The 26782-nt window shown below is 37.9% G+C and overlaps 1 protein-coding gene and 1 pseudogene across 8 annotated transcripts in view; one reads left to right on the top strand and one right to left on the bottom strand.

The window, feature by feature from the left end:
- FBXO34 (F-box protein 34) overlaps nucleotides 1–26782 on the top strand; it is an 88431-nt gene that overhangs the window by 19097 nt on the left and 42552 nt on the right. Inside the window, exon 1 of one of the 8 annotated variants that reach the window (XM_042989763.1) lies at nucleotides 13635–14085. The exons of the other annotated variants lie outside the window; for them this stretch is intronic. The gene's annotated coding sequence lies outside the window, so the exon portion shown is untranslated. Of the gene's footprint in view, nucleotides 1–13634; nucleotides 14086–26782 lie in introns of those variants that run through there. 8 annotated transcript variants of the gene reach the window in all.
- Nucleotides 8120–8986, bottom strand: LOC122239609 (annotated as a pseudogene).

Here is a 26782-nt window from a genome sequence, read left to right on the forward strand (position 1 = left end):
TGCAGGAAATCATGCTTACAGATACATACTTATATGCTGAACCCAGTAATGTTCTTACGATAGGAAGGGTTGTAGGATACTATTGTGTACATAGCTAGTAGAATCATTTTATTTAAAAAAAATTCTCCAGGGGCACCTGGGTGGCACAGTTGGTTGAGTGTTGGACTTTGGCTCAGGTCACAATCTCATGTTTCATGGGTTTGAGCCCAGAATCGGGCTCCATGCTGACAGTATGGAGCCTGCCTGGAATTCTCTCTCTTACCCTCTCTACTCTTCCCCCACTCATTCATTTTCTCTCTCTGTCTCTGTCTCTGTCTCTCTCTCAAGGAAAAAAAAAAATTCTCCAGAGTAAGACATAGGTACTTATTTTGGAGATACATTGAGACTTTTCTGGCCTGAAATGATCATTGGTGAGAGTTGTGTCCCTTTTGGGTTTCTAGAACTGTGGTGAGAACATCATATTGAATGAGGTCCTTTTCTTGACACTCCCATTCAATTTTAGTGGGATGAAATACTGAAAAAAGCTTTTTCTTAGTCCTTCTTTTTCCCCTTTTGAAGTAGCCAGCAAAGGGTTTTTTCTCAAATGCATGTTCATGGTGAGGGAAAAATGTGATGGTTCAGGAGAGTTTATGATGAAAGCACTAGTTCCTTTTCCCACCCCTCCCCACCTCGGTTCCCTTTTCAGGGAAACCACAACAGTTGTTTCTGGTGGATTCTTTTAGTTTACTTCTTTCATTTCTTGGTTTCCTAATTTTAAGCGTTATCTGTTGATTTTCTGCTTTGATAGTCAGGGTTTAACTCTTATTTACCAACTGTCAAGAATTATAAGGGATCTGAGATTTGACCTTACTTGAAGCTAACAAGTTAGCCTGCCAGTTTTGTGGATGCTGGTGAAAGGCTCAGTTAGAGATAAAGTACAGTTTATTACTCATAGCAGTAGCAGTAGCCAGAGTAGCAGCATTCATTTGTGTCAGTGTCCTAAGCCTCAATTCCCACAGGGCACTGCAGACAGGGCCACATAATACCTGTTTGCATAGTAGGTTTTGTTACTGGAGAAAACTCTGAGCTTAGAGATTTCAAATATTTTATAATGGGCAGTAAGTGTGCCTGGCCTTTGCTCCAGAGGGAGATAGTAAGCATGTCTGCTTTTTGTTCTTGAAGAAAAGACTTTCTATCTTGCAAGGTCATTTGCTGTATGAACATCTTTGAAAATAACAGTCCAGAACAAAGAGCAGACAGTGTCTTGCCTGAAAGACCTAGAGACCCATTACAAATTATTTCTTCACACCACTACCCCATTCCCCATCTTCTTTCTGCTGTAGTTCTGCCATTATTTTTAGCTCTCTGGTCATCTTGGTAAATACTATGTATTTATTTTTATTTCACTAACAATAGATGGTGTCTTTTGACTTCCTGCTCTGAAAGAGGAGTATATAAGATAGGAATCCTTGTAAGTGTTAGAAAACTAGTTCAACCATAACTTAAGTGGAAAAGAAAATTGGTTCGAAGAACTGAGAGTCTGAGGAGGATAGAGTAGGACAGGATCCACATGCTCAATCCTTGCTTTGAAGAGTTGCTCTCTTGCTGTTATCAGTCCGATTTCCTCCTTTTAGCTTTATTTTCAGGATCCTTCACACCCTGCCACCCCCCCCCACCCCCACCCCGCCACCCATTCTAGGCTGTGTGTTTATTTCCAAACAAGTTATGGCAAGGTGGAGAGAATAGACTGGTATAGTTAACAGCCTGGTCACATGCACACTCTTAGAGATGGGTATGGGGTCAACCCTATATGAAACACATGCGTTAGGGGTCTGAAGAAGGTAATTCTCCAAAGATAAAACAGGATGCCATTACCTCCCCATATCAGAATTCTCATTTGTATTCTTTTTTGGGGGGCATTTTTTGCTTTTATAGCTTCCTATGAAACAGTTAAGTTACACTTTTTAAAGATAATATCAAATTTCTTGTATCTCCCTTTTTCATAGTTAGCTTCCTTGATGCCCTCTATCTTCCTGCTCCATTCTGTGAGCTTTATTTAGAACTGCTGCCCAACTGACATCCTGTGACTTGCCTTCATTATGCTCCTGTTTCCCATATATTCCTCTTTCTTGAATTATTGCTTTGTTTTGCTAGTGTACATACTAAGGTAAGATGTGTGGGAGGTAAATTTTGAGTGATTCCGTGTCTGGAAGGGTTTTTATTTTGTTCTTAAACTGGAATGTTAGTGTGGCTGGGAATGGAATTCTAGGTTTGAACATCATTTTCTGTCACATTTTTAAAGGTATTGCTCAACTATTAGTATCCTTCATTATTGATGAGAATTCCTAGGCCAGTTTGATTCTTGGTTCCTTTGTAGATGAGCTGCCTTTTCTCTGAAAGCTTTTAGTGTCTTTTTGATCTTGTCTGAAATTTTCCAATGATATGTCTTGATGTTGGTCTCTATTGATTTGAGCACTGAGTGGGCCCTATTGTAAGACTTCTATAAATCTATTAACTTAATCATCTTTTGGGGAAAACATTTTTTTTGGAAACTTTCTCCAATTTTTTTTCTTTTCATTCTGGAATTCTTTTTTTTTGTTTAATTTTTTATTGAAGGATAGTTGACACATAATGTTACTAGTTTCAAGTGTAGAACATAGTGATTCACCATCTCTATATGTTACACTGTGCTCTCCACAAGTGTACTTACCATCTGTCACTCTCCAGTGCTGTTATAATACATACCACTGACTGTATTCCCTGTTCTTTCTGGAATTCTTCTAATCAAATGCTGATCTCCTGGACTGATGCTGTGGGTCCTTTGGTAATTTTTTGTCTCTGTTTTTGTCTATTTTCTAGATTTCATCTTCACAACTTCAAACTTTATATTGCCTTTTTATTTATTTATTTTAAAGTTTATTTATTTTGAGAGAGAGAGAGAGAGCATGAGCAGGGGAGGGGCAGAGAGAGAGGGAGAATCCCAAGCAGGCTCCGTGCTATTAGCGCAGAGCCCAACATGGGACTCAGTCTCATGATCCTGAGATCGTGACCTGAGCTGAAACCAAGAATTGGATGCTTAACTGACCGAGCCACCCAGGCGCCTCCTCTATATTGCCTCTTTAAATTGATATTTTATTTCCAAGAGTCTTTTCTCATTCTTTTTTGCTTTTTCACGGCATCGTGTTTTGCTTTATGGATGCAATATCTCGACTGTTTCTGAGGATCTTAATTACAAGGCTTTTGACAAGATCTGTTCTGTTTTATGAATTCTCTTTCTTCCTTTGTCACATTTCTTTAACTTTTGTTTCCTTGTCTCTTTCAAGTTACAGATGTTTGATTCTGATTTAACCAATCAAATGGAAGAATGAAACCGTATAAAATTGATTTTGGGGGTGCCTAGGTGGCTCAGTTGGTTAAGTGTCTGACTCTTGGTTTTGGCTCAGGTCATGATCTCACAGTCTGAAATCGAGCCCGGAACTCTGCACTGGGCATGGAGCCTACTTAAGATTCTGTCTCTCCCTCTGCTCCTCTCCTGCATGTGCTCTCTCATGCTCTCAAAATAATAATAATAATAATAATAATAATAATAATAATAATAAATAAAATAAAATTGATTGGGATCTCTGCCTAGACAAGGTCTGTCAACTGGTGAGCTTTGCATTAAGGTGAGCAGTTTGGGGAGGCCCCATTATTCTTGGTCAGTGGTGCTAATGCCTTTAATAGCTGCTGTTCTCTTCAGACAGTTTAATTTCATTAAAGAAGGATCTTCTAGTTTTAAATGTTTTTAATATTGTAAAATTTCAAAGATAATGAGGATTATGAAAAGAGCCAATGATATAGGGTCTAGAAGTGTTCAAATAATCATCTTTCCTGCGTTTTAGAGTGAAAAGTTTTAAGGTATAGAGTAGTATAGTAGAGAACAGCCCAGACGTTAAGAGCCAGAGGGCTCGTGTTCAAATCTGGTTCTGCCACTGAGTTACACTTAGGTCACTTAACAAGTTACTTAGCCTTTCAGTGCCTGCCCACTTTTCTCATCTGTAATATTTAGATAATAATAATAATACTCACCTATTAGGGTTGTTATGAGGATTTAGTTAAAAATACATATTAGATACTTGGCATATGATAAATTCTCAGAAGGTGTTAATTTTTTTTCTCTCTTTGCCAATAATAATTATGCAATTTAGATATGGTGATGATTGCCCACAGCAGAGATTTTGGTACGATTAGGTAACTTTAGATTGTGTTTTTCTCTTTAGAACCTCAAAAAACATTTGGTGTCATTACTTGAAGTGCTGAAATGTGTATGTGCAAATGTTTTCATAAAAGTCTTTGAAAGGTTCTCCTCCCCCACCACCTCCCCCATCTTACTAAAGATAACTTGATAAGAAAAGTAGTCTTGGAGCACAGCCAGAAAACTAGGAATGAAAAAATACTATTTCCATTCCCAGAAACCTCTGTACAATCAGAATCATATGTGCTCAGGATGTTAGGGAAGCTTTGTTCCCATGCAAAACACACTGACAGTCCTACTTCTTGGATTTCAGAAAATGTTGAAAGTGTCTTTATAAATTGATGTCTAGGGCAGGACTGGCAGGAGGAAATAGTTCTTGAAAGAATTTTTTTTTTCTTCTAGTACGCCCCCATTATGTTGGAACACTGTGAGACTTTCCTCACCACACTCTTCTGACTATTTGTGAAATTCAGGTGAATTATATAAAACTCTCGTGTGGTTGTTCCTATCTCCCTACCCTCTCCAAACTTGACCCTTATTTGAACTAGAGGGTTTTAGTTTGAATTATTGATCTTGTTTTTTGTTTTTGTTTTTGTTTTTTCCTCTCCCACATAGTGGAGGAAGTCCTTGGAATCTATTATTGTTCCTGTTATTATTTACTTTTTGAAATGCAGATGCACACAAAAGTAGTCAGTGAGCCCCTGTATATCAGTTAGTTTCAACATTTTGCCATAGTTGTTTATTCTTGTCCCCATTTAAAAACAATTTTTAAACCAAATTCTAGACATTGTGTCATTTTAGTGCTGAATGTATCAATATGTGTTTTTTAAAGGGACATTTTTGGGTACCTAGGTGGCTCAGTCGGTGAAGCGTCCAACTTCAGCTCAGGTCACGATCTCACAGCTTGTGGGTTTAAGTCCCACATCGGGCTCTGTGTTGACAGCTCAGAGCCTGGAGCCTGCTTTGAATTCTGTGTCTCCCCCTCTCTCTGCCCGTCCCATGCTCATGCTCTGTCTCTGTCTCTCAATAATAAATAAACGTTAAAAAAATTTTTTTTTAAAGGGACATTCTCCCCCATAACCACAGGGCCATTGTTTTACCTAACAAAATTAACAGATTGCTCTGTTGCCTAGCTTTTGAATTTTACTCTCCATATTAGTATCATCAAATTCCTTTACGTTGTCTAAAACCCAGATATATTCAGGTAGTGGTATCATTTTTAAAGGACCTGTTTTTCTTCATTTACATGAAAATAATTTGTATTTTCCAAGTGCTTTGATTTTAATTTACAGAAAGTTTCAAGCACATAAAAATAGATGAAATCCATGTAATAACCCCCCATGTACCTACCACCCAGCTTTGACAGTTATCAACTCAGTGTTCAATTTTCTTTCATCTGTTCTTCCACTTTCTTCCTCTGGGGTTATTTTCAGACAAATCACAGATGTCATTTCATTTGTAGTCTAGTGTATCTTTAAAGGATAAGGACTCTTTAAAATATATGTATATATATATATTAAAAAATATGTATGTATTTATCCCCCAAGCCTTGATATCCTCAAATATCCATTGTTCAAATTTCCAGTTGTCTCACACGTCCTAGTTTATTATATTTATTTATTTTTCAAATGTTACAGTTTTTTTAAAGCTTACACAAAGGCAGTTTATTAACAGAAGACAATAATTTGGGAATCCTGCTCATAGACCGCAACCACAATGACCCCTATTCTTGGGGGTGCTATTGGAGGGGATAGGGGTGACATTCTCAATCCTCCTGATCTTCATTCCTGAGTGGGCAAGGGCTCTGAGGACTGACTGGGCCTAGGTTCAGGGGTCTTGGTTCTATTTCCTCCTGTGGCCTGGAGTTTGATGTGGAGTACAGTGATGCTCAGCTCCTTGCACCCTCTGGGCTACATGCTGGGTAGTCAACAAGGCAGCATAGGGAGAGGATGCATCTTGGTCAGCCTCACCTTCATCCCACCAGTCACCTGGCAGATTGTTGCCTTGACAGATTGGTGACTTGGACAGATGTGTCACTGAGACATGTAAAGATGTGGTAGACAGCAAACGCATTTTCTCCTTCAGCTACCTGAGGTCCAAGGCTAATGACCTATTCTTCCTTCTTTTCTTTCCCCTTGCAAGGAGCCTTTTCTGAGTGTCTCCTCCATACTCTGACACTGGAAAGCTCAATGTCCTAGTTTTAATCAGGATCCACATAAGGTCACGAACTTCCAGCTGGTTGGTAATGACTTTTTAAATCCTTTTTAGTTTAGAGCTTCCCCCTCACTACCTCTTTTTTATCCCTCTTCTGGTAATTTCTTTATTAAAGAAACCAGGTTTTTGGTCCTTTAGAGTTTCCAAGTCTGGATTTTAATGATTATATCCCTGTGGTTGATAACATGTTCTTATGTCTTGTTCTCTCTAGTAAACTGTTACTATCACTGTTGAGCATACTAAATATTCTTGTAATTCTGAAGATACAAAGGTTATTATTTTGTAAATTTTAGAATTGATTTAAATGCTATACAGGTATATAATGCCAGTTACCATTTAAGGTGTGGCCTTTTCTTTTTGGTGAAACAGTATTTTAAAAAAATATTTTAATCCCCCCTCCATATTTTATTTATTTTGAGAGAGAGTGTGAGCGAGTGGGGGAGGGGCAGAGAGAGAAGGAGAGAGAGAGAATCCCAAGCAGGCTGTGTGCTGTCAGCACAGAGCCCAACATGGGGCTTGATCCCACACACTGTGAGATCATGACCTGACCCAAAATCAGAGACGCTGAACCGGCTGAGCTATCCGGGCACTCCAGTGAAACAGTATTTGTAAAGTGAGTTGATAGCTAATTAGAAGTTGTAAGCCAGATTCCTTGGCATTGCAGTGGACTACTCTTCACATAATGAAAAGCAGCCCTGTCAGGGCAACATTAAAAAGAATTTTATTGATGTTACACAGTATCTAGTACACTTAGCTTTATCTTCTGAAATACATAGGTAGTGGAATTCCATTGTATCCTCATGTAAAATGAAGGCTGTATCAGTGGCCTTTGTTGGGTCTTGAGTGAGAAAGCACCTACCTAGCACAGTGCCAAGTATGGAAGAGACATTTGAATGTTCATTTCCTTTTCTGTAAGCATGGTCATAATTGTGAGATTCTTCTGTCTTCATTAGAAAGTTTTAGGTAAAAGGCTGGTGGCCAGGAAAACCATACCTAGTCTAAAGGGTTAGTTTGGGCCAAGAACAGGTCTGTCAGAGTGAGCCAGGGTGCACAGTCTTAGAACAGGTTATGGAATAGATGGTCAGAACAGATGAGTCATGTCACACATACCCGTGTTCCACTGTTCTCCCTTTCCCCTCAACCCATGTTCCACTGTTCCCCTTTCCCCACCGACCTCTGTGGTTGCTGTCTGACAGATAGTACAGCAGAAGATGGGCATTAGGTCAGTCCTAGTACAAGAAAAACAGTGATTGGACCACTAGGAAGACAGAGCAGCAGAGGTGGCCATAGGGAACTAGGGACCAGGCAAACAGACTGGCCGAAAGATGTAGGTATAGCTCCAGCAGCAAGGAAGGACAAGGTGGTTGCAGAGAAATGTGCAGAAAGTCTAATGAGAACAACCATGAAGGACCATTTCTCTCCTCTTCCCCCTCCCCTTCCCCTCTCCCTCCCCTTCCTCCTCCTCCTCCTCCTCCTCCTCCTCCTCCTCCTCCTCCTTCTTTCTTGCAGTTTCTGGTTTCTTAAATGACAGTTTCTTTCATGAGGCCTTAAAATAGTTTACTGGTAAGAGTATTTCAGCTAAGCTTCTAGGTTTGAATAACAGAACATCCAAATGGAGATGACTTTGGAATTCTTTATCAGCTAGAATCAGACATTTGGACCATCTAGTACACTTAGCTTCTGCTTGCCCCTGCTTGGTTGTGTAGGAAATTTATATGATGTTAGGCTAGCTAATAGTATAGAAATTAAATTTATTTATTTATTTTGCAGTTTTATACCTTTATTTGACAGCATTTAGTTCTCACCCACGTTAATTGCCTGTAGATTTTGGAGAGTGGTGACAGGTGCATAGGTAACCAATGTATACAGCTTGTTTGGTGAATTTTTATCCTTGTTACGTTTTCTGGTCAACCGCACACATATGTGGTATGGCACATTTCGTATGCCTTTTGCCCAGACAGCTTTGTTGAACCTGGTGTCCATGTGCACATCTCTTTCATGGCAAATTTCCGGATGTCTTTGAGTACCCGAGGGGCACTCTTCTTGAAACCCACTCCATGGATGTGCTTGTGAATGTTGATGGTGTATTCTTTGGTTACTACCTTGTTGATAGCCAAACAGCCCTTCTTTTTTGCCACCCTTCTTTGCAGTAGTCATTCTGCCAGGTCCTGGTTGCAAAAAAACAAACAAAAACAAAAAACAAAAAAAAACAAGAATAGTATAGAAATTTATACACCCTTGCTCACATCAAGTGATTGTCATCTCTTGTTTGGGGGAAAGTATAGGGATAGAGGAATCTCCTCAAGGAAACTCCCTTTAGTAGTTATTTTTCTCATAGCTAGCAGCTAATCTGAGTACTCTGACTAGAATAGGCTTAATAATTATAAAGTAGTGCTAAGTTACTTATTAGCTATGGGAAACAAATTGTATGGTATTTCCTGGGTTTAAAGAAGAATTGATTAAAGGCTAAGAAATTGGTTTTCCTTCTTTGGGAAGGTCCTTTCTAAATCTAACTAGTCTTTGGGCACATACATCAAAGTGTAAGGGACTTGCCTGTTATTTGAACTACATCTATATCTCTTTCTGGTGAATAAAAGAAGTAGCAAAGAAGCTAAGTGTCAGAGCTTGTAAAGAGATTCTGGGGCAAGTTTGCTCCTAATGTTCCTTAATTTAAGCAAGATGGTTTCATGTTTCTTTTCTGGAATAAACTATGAAAACAAATATGTTGAGCATACTGGAGCAGAGTAGAGTAGGAGAAACAGTCAAGGACATTGTACATTCATTGACTGGGGTAGAAAGTACCCACAGTGGCCTATGTTATTCTGATACAATAGAACAACCTAGATAAATAGATAAATTTTTTTTTTTATATAATCAAGTTTACTCATTATTTTTGAGAGAGAGAGCGAGAGAGAGCGAGCGCACAAGCAGGGAAGGGGCACAGAGAGAGAGAGGGAGACACAGAATCTGAAGCGGGCTTCCAGGCTCTGAGTTGTCAGCACAGAGCCCAACGCGAGGCTCTAACTCACAAACCGCGAGCGAGATCATGACCTGAGCCGAAATCAGATGCTTAACGGACTGAGCCCCGATAAAATGTTTTAATATGCGTTAATTTCTAGGACTCTTTACAGAACTCACGTTTTAAGCATAGGCTATTCTTTCTTTCAGTAAAATGTTAAATGCCACCTATGTCTTAACACCATTACAAGAACTGACCAAGTTGTTGAAAAATGATTACATAAGAGTGAGCACTAATTTTGATTTGCTTTGAACAAAGTAGACAGGACCATTCTGTCTAATTATATTATCGAGTGGGTACTCTGCTAAGGGATCTGATCCTCACCACAACTCTAAAGTATCAGACTCAGAAGTAGTGACTCACCCAATGTCATAGAGCGAAGAAAAAATGGCTACTCTTAGAGTAGAATCCAGGCTTTGCAGGAATTGAGGTGATATTTTGCTTAACCATTGGGAGGGGGTGTCTTTTGTGTAAATTACTATATTTAAATAGTCTGTGACATCATAATTTACTGTTTTTACTAAATATCACAAATTAGGATTCGATAACTGGTTACTCCCCCCACCCTGGCCCTCCCATGGAGCTAAATTAGGATTGGAGCTTCCAATTTCATAGGTGGTAGCCTGTGGGAAGCTGTTGGGAAGGGAAGAACTTGGATCCTGTTATCTATTTCCATAGTTATAAATTTTTTGGAATTTTTGAAGCCACGAGAACTTTTTTTTTTAATCCCCTTAATTTCCTTCTTTCTCATCTTGCTTCCATTTCCTGCCCCCAAATAAAAATAATCACATTTGTAAAAGAGGGCAAAGGGTGTTGAGAACCAGCAGGTTTAGGCAGATGTTAAGTGTAAAGGGCAGGAAGCCATGTTTACTAGGCCAGGTAACTGCCTGAGAAGAGATGTGCCCTTAAAGAGTCTGGGTACAAGGGTGGTAAAGACAGAGACAATTTCAGTTTCCCTTGAAGACTGTCATTCATATGGGTCCTGTGGGGCTGATGTAAAGGAGTTATTTCATTGGACCTGTTGGAAAGCTCTTGTTCTGTGTCCAAGTGGGTGAGAAGTATTTTTTTTTCTTTTAAATTATGTGAGGGGTCTGTTGAGCACATTGGAGCAGAGTGGAGTATAATAGTCAAGGGCATTGTACATTCATTGCCTGGAGCAGAAGGCACCCATATTGGCCTGGGTTATTCTGATACGATAGAATACCACTCGTTGGATGTAACAGAGGAGAACAGCAAAAGCAGAACAATGATCAGTTTCTTAAATTTCTGTAGTTTGTTAGGAGATCTGTGTATAATAGTAAATTTATTCACAAGTGAATTAACTAGCAGGTTTTTGCTTGGTTGCTATTGCAACTATCACAGTTCCTTTCCCTACTGGGAATCCAGGTGGACTCCTGAGAAAGGTTCTTGGTTTTGTCACCTGGCTTGGTGACCTGCCGAAAACCACGTGAGATGTGCTTTATGTACCCTCATGAACTTGTGACCTTGAATGTACCAGGGTCTAATACTATGATGGTATTAAATAAACTTCCTTTTGCATTTAGATTTTGAGGTTGGAGAAGCACTCTATGCCTTCCTTTGGTAAAAGTCTCTGAAGTTGAATAGTCTTTGTTGGTGGAATGCCTTTTCTGCCACTGGAGAGGTTCAGTTCAGGCTGTGTGACCCCTTAGAGAATGGGTTATAAAAAGGACTCAAAAGTCATACTGGAAATAGGTAACCTTTAGATTATATACACATTTTGTTCATTTTTAAAATGTAAAAGTTAAAGATTTTCCTAAATCTAGAAAAGTAAAACTGGAAAAAAGATTTTAAATTTTTTTCTTTACTCTTCACCCACATTATTAGGTTTTCATAGCTCTAATCAGTATCTGTGTTTCCCTCCTATTTGGAAATATGCTTACTTCATACATAACAGGTATTGTTCTTTAAAAAAAAGGGGGGGTTTCAAACTTTCTCTGCTTTCCACAGTCCAAATACCTTTATGACTGTATCATAAATGTAAATAAAGCTTATCTTCAGTAATTGCATTTCTGGAAACAGCTTTAAGTCCTTCTCCACTTACCAGGCAGTCAGGTTTTGGAAAGGATGTTTTTTTGTTTTTGTTTTTTAAATGTGTTTATAGGGGCACCTGGGTGACTCATTTGGTTAAGCATCTGACTTTGGCTCAGGTCATGATCTCACGGGTTGGTGAGTTTGAGCCCCGCATTGGGCTCTGTGCTTACAGCTCAGAGCCTGGAGCCTGCTTCGAATTCTGTGTCTCCCTCTCTCGCTGCCATTCCCCCGTTCATGCTGTCTCTCTCTCTCTCTCAAAAATAAATATTAAAAAAAAATAAATAAATGTTTATATACTCTAGTGGTATTTGCATACACATTTTATTTTTAAAATATGTAACTTATTTCATTTGTAAGACAAATTAATTTGTTCAGCTAAAGCAAACAACCAACCAAATAAAACCAACCGTTGTCCTTTATTTTAGTTGCAATTTTTGGCAGCTTTTATTCCTTGGTTTTCTGACATATTCCAGGCTATTTTCTAGTTGTCCTGTTGTGCTCAGGTTTTAAGAAACTGGCCATCAGGGGGTGAAAATGGCAGAATTCTGTATCCTTAAATGAACGTACTAACTCAGCATTTGCCCATTTCTGCATGTCTTGTCAAGAAAAAGTAGATTTGCTAACATCATTGGACAGGAGACACAAAGCATTATACTTTGGAAGATAGCGGCTATTTTAAATCTTCATCATTCTCTTTTGAAAATACTCAAAATACAAAATAACACTAAAGAGGAGAGGTGCAAGTTTTTTTTGATATCACTACAGAGTTGGATGTCTCATTTGCAAACTGTGTCATATAATGGGCTTCTCTTTATTAGCTTGTTTGAATATATTCGTGTCTCTTTTTTTCCATTTGTGGCTCACCAGTGTCTCTGTGAATGGCTGTATGAACAACCGACCTCACTCACTGGTCTGTGTTGTCTTATCCATTGGCCAAATTTCAACCATGATTCCAGTGATGTACCTATTTAACAATTTTACTATTCCCTTTAGGAATCACTATAAAGATCTATACCCAAAGGATATTTGGCAACAGTAGGAATATGACTTTGATCCTAAGTTTTATAAATTTACATTAGAGAGACTTATAAACAATTTTTTGTTTTCATTGGATAAATATTAAAAAAAAATTTTTTTTAAGTTTATTTATTTTGGGAGGGAGGAGGGGCAGAGAGAGAGAATTCCAAGCAGGTTCCACACTGTCAGTGCAGAGCCTGACATGGAGTGTAAACTCCCAACCCGCAAGATCATGACCTGAGCTGAAATCAAGAGTTGGACTTAACCAACTGAGCCACCCAGGGGTCCCTGATGTTTTCATTTTACTTTAGAGACAGGGAGAGTGAGAGAGTGCGCACAAACTGGAGAGGGGCAGAGGGGGAAAGAGAGAATCCTAAGAAGGCTCCTTGCTCATGGAGGAACCTGATGCTGGGCTCAGTTTAAGGACTGTGAAATCATGACCTGAGCTGAAATTAGGAGCTGGTTGCTTAACCCACTCAACCACCCACGTGCCCTTGTTTTCATTTGTTTCTTGTTATTAGGAACTTAAAGTGTTGATTCATTCAGAAAAGACCTCAGATGAGCTGAAATTTGAAGTGTTTATAAAGATAGTTACCTGTTTGGGGTGGCTAGGTGGCTCAGTTAGGTAAGTGTCCGACTCTTGATTTTGGCTCAGGTCATGATCTCACATTTTGTGCGTTTGAGCCCCATGCCGGCCTCTGCGCTGACAGTGTGGAGCCTGCTTGGGATTCTCTCCCTCTCTCCGTCTCTCTCTGCTCCTCCCCAGATCATGTATGTTGTCTCTCTCTCTCAAAATAAACATTAAAAAAAAATAAAAGCAAACTTACCTGTTTTGAGTGCTCACAGCATTTTTTGCTAAGCATTTTACATGCATATGTGTTAAGGACGCAAGATTTTTGTTGTCATATTATTAGACCTACAAGCGAGGTATTCTTTAAAAAAAAAAAAACCCAAAACTTCCAGGGAGGTTCTAATCAACTAAAGTTGAGAACAGTTGCTTTAGGAAGATTAACAGATACCTGGGACACCTGGCTGGCTCGGTTGGAAGAGGGTGCAACTCTTGATCTCAGGTTTGTGACTTCAAGCCCCACATTGGGTATAGAGATTTCTAAAATAAATAAACTTCAAAAAAAAAAAAAGGGGGGTGGTGGGGAGGATCCACAGATACTTGGCTTGGGTCTCTGGGTGGCTGGTTAAGTTTCTTGGAGAGAAACTATGGAAAGGGGCTTAGTGTGTAAGTGTCCGGTTGGGTTGGCAGTTGGAAATAGGATCTGAAGCCCAGAGGCAGTTGGGTTCTAGAGATGAAGTATGGGAGAATTATTGGCAGCTGGATGGTATTCAGGGTTATAGGGTTAGGTAAACTTGCTCTGGGAGAGCTTGCATGATGAAGAAAAGATGCAGAATCCTAGGGAACCTTGAAATGTTTTGAGTGGACAGAAGGAGAGGAGTAAGAGAACAGATACATAGGTGTTCAACGAAGAAACAGGAACAGCAGAGGAGTGTGTGGTATTTCAGAGGCCAAGAGAGAAGATAGGATCAGATTACAGAGAACAGAGGTGCCTGGCATATGGTGAGTGCTCAATAAATACTTGTTGCAAGTAGAATTTAAGTTTCCAGTGGATTATCAGTTAGGAGATTGCTTGGTAAAAATTTAATTGGCAGTAGTATTTTTCCTACCTTACTCCTAGGCTTGTCTTGTTCCCCTTTGTAAGTTCCTTATTCTCTGCTTTAACAGAGTTTTATAGGGCTTTGCTATAGGCCATTGTTCTCCCAAGTGTGGTTCCCCAGACCAGAAGCGTCAACATCACCTGGGAACTTGTTAGAAGTGAAAATCCTCAGGCCCTACCCAGATCTACTGAATCAGAAGCTCTGGGGATGGGACCCATTCGTCTATGTTTTGACAAACCTTCCATGTGATTGTGATGCTTGCTCAAATTTGAAAACCAATGTCTTAAGACTTTTTCTCTGTGCTTTCTACTTAGGTGTTTAGTTTTTTTTTTGTTTTTGTTTTTGTTTCTGGTTTTTTTTTTTTTTTTTTTTTTTTTAATCATGGCTTCAATTACCATGCTATGTGCCAAAACTTCCAAATTTACCTCTTCGATCCGTTCTTCTGAGGACCGGGTCCACAGATCTAATTGTGTGTTATTCATTTTGATTTGGATGTCTCTCAGTTCCTCCAGCTCAATTTGTCCAAAATTGAACTCAGAATTTTTCTCCCAGCCGTCTTTTCTGGGACTCTATAGTAGACACTGTTATCCATGTGGATGTTCATGCTAGAAACTTAAGCTTGATTCACTTTCTTACACAAACACTAACAAGTTCTAAGTATATTCCACTCTGTTGGTTTAGGACACACACACACACACACACACACACACACGTACCAAACAAACAAAATGGCGATAATGAGTAAGTGTCCCCCCAAGTTAATTGAGAGACAGTCTTTTAGGAAGTGTCAATTCTCAGAACTGCTAGTGAGTGATCAGCCTGCCTTGCTGAGTATGATTCCAGAGTTTAAAGGTTAATAAGTATTATAAAACATGGTTTCTAAACTCCAGTACTTCATCTTGTGTTCAACCAAAAGAACTTGTGTATAAATGTATAACATAATCTGGTTACTGTTACTGGAGAGAATATACAAAGCTATGTCTGTTGTAGTCCATAGACAGTTCCAGGGAAAGGTGGGTTGTGAAGTGTAGCTAGGATGTTTTGGTTGAAGTCATGATAGCACCACTTGCTGTGACCTTGGGCAAGTTAACTTTCCTTCACTATGCCTCAGTTTCCTTAACTGTAAAATTGGAGATAATAACCATCCATACCTCAGAGCTATTAGGATTAATTATACAGTATTTAAGACTTTGTAAGCGGTGCCTGGCATATAGGTAAAGGTTCAATAATGTAAGCTATATTATTACTATCTCTTCCACCTTGTCACTCTAGTCCATCCATTCTTGAATTCTGTTGGCTACTAGTAGTTATTCAATTCAGACATACCATGCACTTGGATGCTTTAAAAATGCTTATGCATCCAGGTCTTCATTTAACCCTCCTCTGATTCCCTAGTTTAGGTTAAGGTTCCTTTTATATGTTTCCTTAATACCCTGTACTTTTTCACAGTACTTTGTAAACATTATTATTACGTTTTTAGTAATAGCTTTATTGAAATAGAATTCATATACCACACGGTTAACTCATTTAAAGTGTGCAGTTCAATGCTATCCACAGAATTATGTAACCATCACCAAAATCAATTTTAGAGCATTTGATTCAAGTCGTAAGAGTACCACTTGCTATCATGAAGATAGCAGGAAGGGTCTCTATACCCAGTAGGGGTCGTTTCACATACCCTCTACTCCTCCCAGAAAATCTGCTTTCTGTCTGTCAAGAGTTGCTTTTCTGGACATTTCATATAAATAGAACCATGTGTGTGATCTTTTGTGTTTGTTTTCTTTCATTTTGCATAATGTTTTCAAGGTTCATCCATGTTCTAGTACATACCAGTAAGTCATTTCTTTTTATGGTTGAATAGTATTCCCTTGTATGGATATACACAGTTTGTTTATTTGTTCATCAATTGATGGACATTTAGGTTGTTTCCACTTTCTGGCTGTTAGGAATAATGGTATTGTGAACATCCATGTACAGGTTTTTATGTGGACGTATGTTTTCATTTCTTGAATTTATACATCTTTAAGAGTGAAATTGCTGGGTCGTATGGTAACTCTATGTTTAACCTTTTGAAAAACTGCCAAATTGTTTTCCAACGCTGCTGTATACTTTTTACATTTCTAATACCAGTATATGAAGATTCCAATTTATCCATGTCCTTGCTAACATTTATTTTCACTTTTCAATTCTTGCCATTCTGGGGGGGTGTGAAGTAATCTCATTGTGGTTTTGATTTGCATTTTCCTGATAGCTAATGATGTTGGGCATTTATTCATGTGTTTATTAGTAGTATATCTTTGGAGAAATTATTTATTTCCTTTCCCCAGTATTTAATTGGGTTGTCTTTGTATTACTGGGTTACAAGAATTCATTATATCTTCTAGATACAGATTCCTTATCAGATACATAATTTGCAAGTATTTTCTCCCATTGTGGGAGGTTGTGTTTTTCATTTTCTTGATAGTTAAAATTTAACATTTTAAATTTGGTGGAGTCTGTTTTTTCTTCTGTTGCTTGTACTTTTGGTGTCATATGTAAGAAACCATTGCCTAATTCAAGAAGATTCATTGCCCAGTTTCTTCCAAGAGTTTTACATAGTTAGTTTTAGTTCTTACTCGTTACGTAACTATTTTTCTGTCTTCTCTGTTAGAATGTCAGCACCATAGGAGGACTAGGATGGTGTTTGTCTTATTTATTTGTCCTTTGGGCCTCATTTAAGGCTTGGGAAATACTAAGTGTTCAGTGATGATTGTTCATGATTTTGGAAAGACCAACTTTGAGGAGCTATTATCAAAATGCATTAAACACCTAACTTGAAACAGTCTAGTTTTTTGTTTTTTCTTTTAAAGCTAGGAACTGAAATATTTTGTTAATGTTGCCAGGAGCTGAATTAATACTGAACATTAGGTTTTAGGTAAATAAGTGTGTTAATTATAATTGCCTTACTTAGTTCTCAGAACTTGCTTGTTGGTAACATTACAAAACTGGACTTCATAGCTGAGTATTTTATGCATTTGCTTTTAGACTTTTAGAATTTTTACTCTGTTCTCCATCTTTGATTCTTAAAAGAATAAAGCAATGAACAAGTCCCATATTTCTAAACCTCTGTATGTCCTTGTGATAAACAAATTTTATGCCACTTTCCAGGAATCTGATACCACCCTCAGTAGGTGTTGGAAGGTATAGAACCTCTTTTCTGGTTATTTCCACAATAAGGAGGAGGATTTTGTGAGGTTTTCCTAACAAATGATGTTCTCCTTCCTGTAATACTAGATTTGGAGTTAAGGTGGCATCTGAAATGAGGGTTTTGACGTATATGAAATTCAACTACTGTGACTTCCCTGAATAACATAGACTTTGTCTCTGTAAAATTGGAGCTTAATCTTTTGAGGAGAATTGGCATTTTGAGAATGAGTGATTTTGTACCTGACTAGGGGTCAGTTTTTTGTCTTTGTTTTTTAATGGATTGATGCTATAAAGTAATTTTAATGTGAGAAGTACCACATACTAGTACAATAATCAAATTTAGGTATCTTGATAGATTTCAGACAGAACCTGGAGGAAAATTTTTAGGATGAAGCTAAATCATGGAGGGAAATATCACCTCATTTAATATTTGGGTTTAAGAAGGCCTCAGTAACGGGTATTTATAAAGAATGTGTAGGTATTTGCATATATTAAACAAATTAGAATTTTACATCAGAAAAATAATCTGATTCTCAAGGGAAAGAATAGTATTTGGATTTATTGCTTAGTTACAGTGACTTGTCTGCTGCTAAAGTGATGATATTGTTTAATATGAGAGAGGTATATGTCTCAATTCTGATGAAATTACCTTTAGGTGTGTGTTTATGTTTGTGAATTTAATTTTTACGATGGTAACCTCATTCTATCATGAAAAACTTAAAAAATCTGCTAGCCTTGAGTGCTGTATTTTTTATGTTGGGAATAGCAGATTATTTCTAATGCTTGAAGCACCAGCCCCTGTCTTATAAACAGCATCACTGTCTTTCTTGTCCATGAAAATATCTTTCAGAATATGTAAGTTTGGGTACTAATTAGACATAATCTTAAGTCATTTGTAGTGGGGGGAAACTTTCAATGAATTCTTCCATATTTCAGGCTTCCCGTACTCACCTACCACTTTATTTTATTGTGAACTTGAATAATTTTCTTTTTGAATGATTTTTTTCTTTGATCCATAGCAGTTAATTGCAAAACAAAAGCAACAAACAAAATATGCCAAACTGCAGCTTCCACAAATGTCAAGAGAATAGCAGAGTTCCTGTACTTCAAAGTTGTGAGGGTGGGTGAGGTGTGGGGGTTTGATTGAAATGAAGGGTTGATTAGTCTTCTATGTTCTATTCAGTTTTCTTTTGACCTTTAAGTAGGTCACAAATACAGAAAACAGAATTTTCTCATTTATATTTTATTTTGTTTTAAAAATAATTTACTACTTGTATAATTTAGAATAGGTTTGCAGCACTGTACATGTTTTTATTATTTATTATTTATCCCCCCCCCCCCCACCACCCAGAGAGGGGCAGGGAGTGTTACACAGTTCGGTTTTTAGAGATGAAGAGGAAAATAGAAGCTAGTTCAAAAATTTGACTTGGGCAGTTTTTTGGGAATGCCATTTTGAAACATGAGATATACCTCTGTTTTGTTTTTTTGTAGTGCTTTCTTACCTCATTCTTACCCTAAATTGCCAGATAAGTTTAAATGTATGGCCTCAGAAATTAAGGAGTGCACTTGTTGTGATGAGCACAGGGTGATGTATGGAACTATTGAATTACTATATTGTATACCAAAACTAATGTAACACTATTGTGTTAACTAACTGTAATTAAAATACAAACTTAAGAAAATGGAAAAATATGGCCTCACTCTTAAATAATGATAAAATTATTTTGTCTAAAATCACTGTAAATTGCAAATAATTTAGAGGCCGACCCATTTTTATTGTAATCATCTTTCTAGGTTTGGAGCTGAGTGAGACTGGTTTGCTTTTCAAAATATATTTATGAGGTTTATTACAAAATATGGGTTTTACCTCCTTGGTTTTTGTTCTTTGTGGCAAAAATGATGTTGAATGGTTCTTGGCACACTAAGGCTGTATCTGAGGAAGTGCCCAAGAAGAGCTTAAATCCTTGGGATTCTTTTAAAAATAGCTCATCTGAGAAGACACTCCCCTTTCAGTTTAGTGTGAGCAGTAGACATCTCTCACACTAGCTATTAATTGATATAAAATATAAATTCTAATTAATGCATTAGAATTGCATCTGGAAAGAAGGTTTCAAAAATATGAGTTTTATTTTTTTATTTTATTTTTTTTTCTAAAATATGAGTTTTAAAAACAACCTATGAAAAATGTTTCATAAAAATTTTCACTGAATAGGATTTCTCCCAGGCCTGAATTTTAGACCCCATTTTTCCTCTACTACACTTCATACACTACTGTGTACTGTGTGTATGTGTCAGGCCGTGTTGGTGTGGTTATAAAGTCATAGCCTTATTAAATGTCTTTTTTATACTTCTTCCGATTTTGCCTTGAAGTCCGTTAATAAAGCATGAAGTAATGTAATTAATGTAGATTGAATAAAATATCGACAAGCCACAATGACAGATAAAGTGCCACATTTTAAACCTGTGTAAGAACAGTGGAGTACTCCTACAAACCAAGTTTTATGTTGCTACTTGTTGCCTGCAGTGAATTTCTACTTCTATTAAATATTTGTGAAACACATGGTTTTCTGTAGAGTTGCAGTGTTATATTTAAAGGTTTCCACTTAGTTGTTTCTACACGGCATCCTTTTGAAAGTTATAACGTTGCATCTAGTATCCAGCACATATTTTAAGTTTATGGATTATGCAAGGAAATAATAAACATCTTTGTGTTTAAAAACAGGCCATATTTAGGTCTTACTAAATGGAACCTTCCTCCCCGAGTGCTTTTCAGATAATAAAAAATTTTTATTGTGTAAAGAAGGAAGAGAATTTAGCATCTGCATTAGGATCATTTTTTCCTATATCCTATTAGCTAATTCCAAGATTGTTTAATATGGTATCCACCCATTTCATTTGGCCACAACTTTTGCTCTCATGAAAGTAAGACTGATTGTTCTGAATTGCTGTGTGTATGTGCTTTGGCACAGCATGAAGGTACCCTTAATAACATTGTCATTGTCTTTAAAACAGCTTGCAGTTATGACTACAAATAAAAGGGTGCGACAGGAGGGCATGGCAGATAATGGCTCATTTTTCCGCCCCTAGTGTTTAACAGATCTGCTTTGTTCTATGAGCCTTTTGTGTTCCCTTGGACTACCTACTGTATTTTCTGTTCCTAGTCAACTAAAATGTTTGCAAATTTGTCACTATATCTTTGACATGTCTACAGTCAACCACCTGATTTCTTTTTGTGGAGGAAAAGAAAACAATTTTTGTGGAAAGAAGTTTAGTGGCCTTACCTCTATTGGCATTTATTTTTTCACTTGCATGTTTAAGTGCTTACATGTTTAAATTGTGTGACTCTTGTCCTCCAAATGTTTGTTTACTATTGTCTGTTTAAAAATTTGGGAATGGTCTTTAGTTTTAATCTTCTTCCTTTTTTCAGTGCACAGTAATACAATCTTTATTGTGTAATTTATTTTTAAACAAGGATTTTCTATGGAAAGAACTGCTGGCTATTTGAGTGGCTCTGTTTTAGATTGCTGAGAGATTCTATTCTGACCATTAAAGGAGGATATTATTTCTGCGGTCCTTATTCCTATTTTATTTTATTTTTTTGAGAGAGAGAGAGAGAGAGAGAGAGCGTGAGTGCGAGTGCGCACGGGGCATGGGCAGAGGGAGGGAGAGAGACACTCTTAAGCATGCTCCGCGCCCAGCGCGGAGCCTGACACAGACTAGGGGCTCCATCTCACGACTGTGAGATCTTGACCTGAGCTGAAATCGGGGATCAGGATGCTAACCAACTGAGCCACCCAGTGCCCCCATCTTATTTTAAATAACTGTATCAAGTGATGAAGGAGGAGAAAACAAATGTTCTCACTGCTTTACAAGGTTATCTTCTATTCCTCATTGACCCCTTTAAGAGAAGGACTGACACTTAATGTCCTTCTTGGCAATCACATACGGTTGTTAGCATTTATTCCTATCTTACTGATTCAGAAATGGAGGACCAGAGAAAACAAGTATTTTACCTAGGATTGCAGACATATATCTTATAGTAGTGTGACTCTAAAGCCAATACTTTCTGTACTAAGCATATCATTTTCTACTTGAAGTGGCTTATTTTTAGGGTCAGTTTATCCTTTGGGAGATACAGTTAGCAGCATAAAATAAATAGTTAATGTGTTAAATAAGTCAGAATTCAACGATGCTTAAGGTATACCAAGGAGCAAGGATAACTTGTCTTTGATGTTTTACGGAGTTCATTGATAAATAGCCTTACTTTTAAAAGTACTGCTGTAGTACTTTAACATGGAATTTTAAATATGATTTTCACGTTAAGGTTCTTCCATATTTGGGTTATCATCTTCATTTTACAGATGCTGAAACTGAGTTGCAAGCTTGAGGTAAGTGCTAAGTATTGCTAGATGTGAAGTTCAGGTTTTCAAAAGAAAACAGTAGTTTACTATACATAAAGAGAACCCAGTGATTTGCAGTCAAGATACTTCAGGTGAGCTATACCATCAATTCTTCCTTAGTTCCCTTATCTTTAAAAAGAAGAGATGAACCAAGTGATCTCTAATGCCTCTTTAATGATGCAGATCTCTGTTTCAGAATGATTACATTTTAAAAGCTTCAGGGGTCCATGAATTTAAATGGGAAAGTGTTAGATTCTTGTTTTCACTAATCTCTAACTGAAATTTAACATTTGCTTCAAACCACAGCAAATTAGCAAGCAGTCCCTGTGACTTTGTGGAATCACAGGTTTTTTTTAATTTAATTTTTTTAAGTTTATTTATTTATTTTGAGAGAAACAGAGACTGTGCATGTGAGGGAGGGGCGGGGGGGGGGGGAGAGAGAGAGAGAGAGAGAGAGAGAGAGAGAGAGAGAGAGAGAGAAAGAGAAAGAGAGAGAAAGAGAATATCTGTCAGCGTGGTGCCCGATGTGGGGCTCTAACTCAGGAGCCGCAAGATCGTGACCTGAGGTGAAAGCAAAAATCAGACGCTTAACTGACTGAGTCACCCAGGCGCCCCTGGAATCAAAGATATTTTTATGTCACATTGCAGTTGTTGCAGATATCTTGAAGATACCATTTATGTTGGTCATAATTTGGAAATTATGGTATTTAATAGCTTGTCATTGAAGCTTGTTATTTTATATATTACAAACGTAAAAAGTGCATTTAATACTAATGAGTTTTCAAAAAATATTTTGGTAACAGTATTTTAACATAATTGGTTTTCGTTGTGTGTATGGTTTTGTTTTAAAAAATATTCTGAGAGTTTACAGTTTTCACGTACTCCAAGGAAATTTAAGGCACAAAAAAGGTTAAATTCCCGTTCTCCTCAGTGGCTGCAAAAGGGGCCCAGGTTGCTTCTGGTTGATGTGAAAGAACTTCTGGGTACTACTTTTTGGGGGGCTGTGAGTGGATGGAGAGTCATCTCTGTATCACTATCAGGTTTCCAGAATGATGGATTATGATTATGTGACTTTTTACTAATGCTGAGGAAGTGAGATATAACCAAAATGGCAATAATAGAAATAAATTTATGATCATCTCTATTTTGGATATGCTTTTCTGCAAGAATTAAGTTTCTAAGTGGTTGTTCCATTTGAGGGATTGTAGGAAAAGAGCTCTTATTTGAGGTTATCTGCTGTTGATATTCTAAGCCAGGAGGACTAGCTTGCCAAGAACAAAAGTTACCCACACAGCACATGTACTGCACAGAATATTTCTGAAGTAGATCAGTTGGAAGGCTGTATTACCTTAAAAACATTAGGATTAGGATATTTACTGTTGAGTTTGTGTGTGTGTGTGTGTGTGTGTGTGTGTATTTGTGTGTGTGAGTGTGTATTTTGTTTGCCTTGTTCGTTTGTTTTGCTTGCTTGGCTCGTAGTAATTTCTGTATTAATTAGTTATGAGGAAGGAAATAGTAGGAAATTCTTCATATTGGTAAGAGTTAGGAATATTCACAACACTCAATAGTTTAATTGGAACACAAAGCCTGTGGCATTGTGTCCTGTGGTGAGTCTGTTATTCCATTTGTGATGCATTTATCTTTGGATTGGGTAGGGTGGGATATGCATTCTCGAAGTTACAATAAGTTTCCAGATCCTTATCAGTCAGTATTAGGAGTGACTGTTTTTAATAGTGATAATGAGGCAGCTATTCCCAGGAGGAGATTTAGTCACTGGCAAAATTGTCAGAACCCTGAAATAGTTCAGGAAAACTCAGGATGGAAAAAGCAAGTTGTTTCAAAAACAAAACAAAAAACTCAACTCATTTTTTTGGAGGTTGAGATGGAGTGGCTGGAGGGGGCAAGAAACCAGATGAATTTCCCAAAGTCTGCAAGGTATCTAGAAGCCAGAAGAGATTAGTAGTATTTACCTAAAGCACTCTAGTGTGAACAAGAAGTTTTGAATGTCATAAGATTAAATTGGTTAACAGCCACTAATCTGGAATATTCTTGTGTACATTGGCAAAATTTAATTTGACTTTGAGAAAAAAAAATCTTCTGGTAGCAGCTTGTTTTGGTTGCCAGTTTGAGAAAAATTTGGTATGTTATGCCAGCGAGGCATTTTACTGGTGTTAGGGGTGTGTGTGTGGGGTGGGGGAACTCTTCATGATCCTACAGGCCATATTTGCATGCCAGAGTTTACTAATTAATAATGAAGACAATCTTTGCCATGATTAGGCGGGATGAAGATGAGAAATGTAGACCATGTCTTCAGGTATGTCTATCCTACCTTAATTTTAAGTGCAAAAAGAATCTTCTTTAGGTTAGGATTTTTTTCATGGTTTTCTGCCTGTCAGCATAACAAGCTGTAAAACCTTGTTTAGTTTTCCTTAAATCCAGAAATGATTCTATACCAAATCCAAACAAACCAAATCACTCTTAGGGGAATAAGTGAAAACATGTGTAGCTAGCTGCCTTGGCTGGCCTACATATGTTTGCAGATTGGCTCAGTTCTCTGTGCTAAGCAGATCCCTTCTTAAACATCCTATGATGATCATGACCATCCTCATCATCCATTGTAGAGGTGAACAGAGGCTGTGACATTTATCTGAACTGTGTTTTGCAAACTCTGACCGTAATAACTTTTCTAGTTAGATACATAGCTGACAACTGATAGCTGACCTGACAGCTATTTAAATGCAGAATAAAAACAAATAAATGTTATACAGTTGTGTTAACATAATATATGCTATATTACAATTTCTGTGTACTGAAAGCTTTAAGTTTAGTTTTGGGAATAATAAAGATATGAAAAATTGAATTTGTTGCCCCCTTAAAGGCAAACTCTAGAGTTCATTATGTTTATGTGAATTTTTCAGAGTTAAATGGAAAGTCTCTTTATAGTGTTTTGAAAGAATGTAGGCATGGAGAGGGAAACCCAGTGTGAGATATGGAGACATTTGGTATAAACTGCTGAGGTAACTCCTGGTAGGTAAGCCGCCACCTTTTCCTGAGCTGGGCCAGATTGGGTATTATAGGACATGGTAATATCCCTAACTAATAGTTGGAGTTATAGATGATTTTGAATATTGTAAGGTGATTACGTTTCTATTATACAAGTAATACATTTTTGTAGAAAATTTGGAAATACCACAACAAATAGAAGGAGAAAAATTTCTTGTTGACAAAACTTGTAAGCTTGAAAGAGGAATCATGAATTAAAACATCCTGAAGTTTTTCTGCTAGCTTTTTTCATGTTATGATTTTATGTTTTATCAAAGTGGTAAATGTGCATAAAGATTTAATAGCTCTGTAAGATTGTTTGGAAAAGCAACAGTTCTCCTCCCACTTCATCTCCTACTTCTCCCTCTCTAGAGGCAAACATTTTAATTTCTTATATCTGATTTTTTTTTGCATTTCTCTGTTCTCGTAGGGGAGGAAAAATTTTCTTCCTAATGCCCTTCTAGGTTCTGTAGCTGGGGCCCTGTAAATTGAACTGACAAAAGACAGATTAACAAGAGACAAGCATACAAATTTATTTAATAAAAATTTTATGTGACACAGGAGGCTTCATAAAGAAATGAAGACCTGAAGAAATGGTTCAGTCTGAGTATTTTTATACTAGATAAAAAAAATTTTTTTTTTGAGAGAGAGAGAGAGAGAGAGAGAGAGAGAGAGAGAGAGAGAGAGGGAGACGGAGACCTAGAATCTGAAGCAGGCTGTCCAGGCTCTGAGCTGCCAGCACAGAGCCAGACGCGGGCCTCGAACTCACGAACTGCGAGATCATGACCTGAGCTGAAGTCGGACGCTTAACTGACTGAGCCTCCAGGTGCCCCTGCACTAGATTTGATGGAAGAGTGGAAAGTCATAGAAAAACATGATAGGACAAAAGAATATGCACTCAGGGTATTAAACTGGGGAAACGTGGCAAGGCCATTTCCTTTGACTTCTCTCTGTAACCCTCCATCTACACAGATAAAGATGTTCTTTTCCTGGTATAGAAAGGACATCTCTTACATGAAGGTCTTAGGACCTGCTTCCGGACAGAAGGGAAAGTCAGAAAGTCCTTCCGGCACCGCAGGTTTTTTCAGTTTAAAATATTCAGTATACCAAGGCGCCTTATTTTGGGGTAGCAAGTTCTGAACACTCTCATTGTGTGTGTGTGTGTGTGTGTGTGTGTGTGTGTGTGTGTGTGTGTGTGTGTTTAAGTTTATTTTTGTGAGAGAGAGCGTGGGCACGTGTGTGAACAGGGAAGGAGCAGAGAGAGACAGAGAATCCGAAGCAGCCTCCTGTGCACCATCAGCGTGAACTCATGCTCCATCAGTGTGAACTCATGAACCATGAGAACATGACCTGAGCCAAAGTCGAATGCTTAACCAACTAAGCCACCCAGCCACCCTTGAACACTGTCATTCTTTAAATTTTTTTTAATGTTTTAGTTTTGAGAGAGAGAGAGAGAGACAGAGTTTGAGCAGGGGAGGGACAGAGAGATGGGGAGACACAGAATCCGAAGCAGGCTCCAGGCTCCGAGCTGTCAGCATGGAGCCCGATGCAGGGCTCCGGCCCACGAACCTCAAGATCATGACCTGAGCTGAAGTTGAATGCTTAACTGACTGAGCCACCCAGTCGCCCCGAAACACTGTGGTTCTTAGCAGCGTGCTTATTATTCTGATTTCTTGATTTCTCAGCTTCAGGTAGTATCTCTTGATTTCCCATTATGGCAGATGAGGATTCAGTTCTTTCTCAACATCCACAGGTATCCTTTTTCTTCTCCGATCCTAGTGTAATTGTTCATAAATTTGCTTAGATTGGTATTTAGTATTTATACAGTTAAGACTGAACATGCTATTCACAGTTAAGCCATGGAGCAATCTATGAACACTTGTACTTTCCTGTACAACTTTTGGTTTTCCCTGAAATGTTTATTTTTCTTTGTTATTATTTACTTTAAACTTCTCTCTAATGTAGCTCAAA

Source organism: Panthera tigris, chromosome B3 (genome assembly GCF_018350195.1).
Source record: "Panthera tigris isolate Pti1 chromosome B3, P.tigris_Pti1_mat1.1, whole genome shotgun sequence".
In the NCBI taxonomy this organism is placed as follows: domain Eukaryota; kingdom Metazoa; phylum Chordata; class Mammalia; order Carnivora; family Felidae; genus Panthera; species Panthera tigris.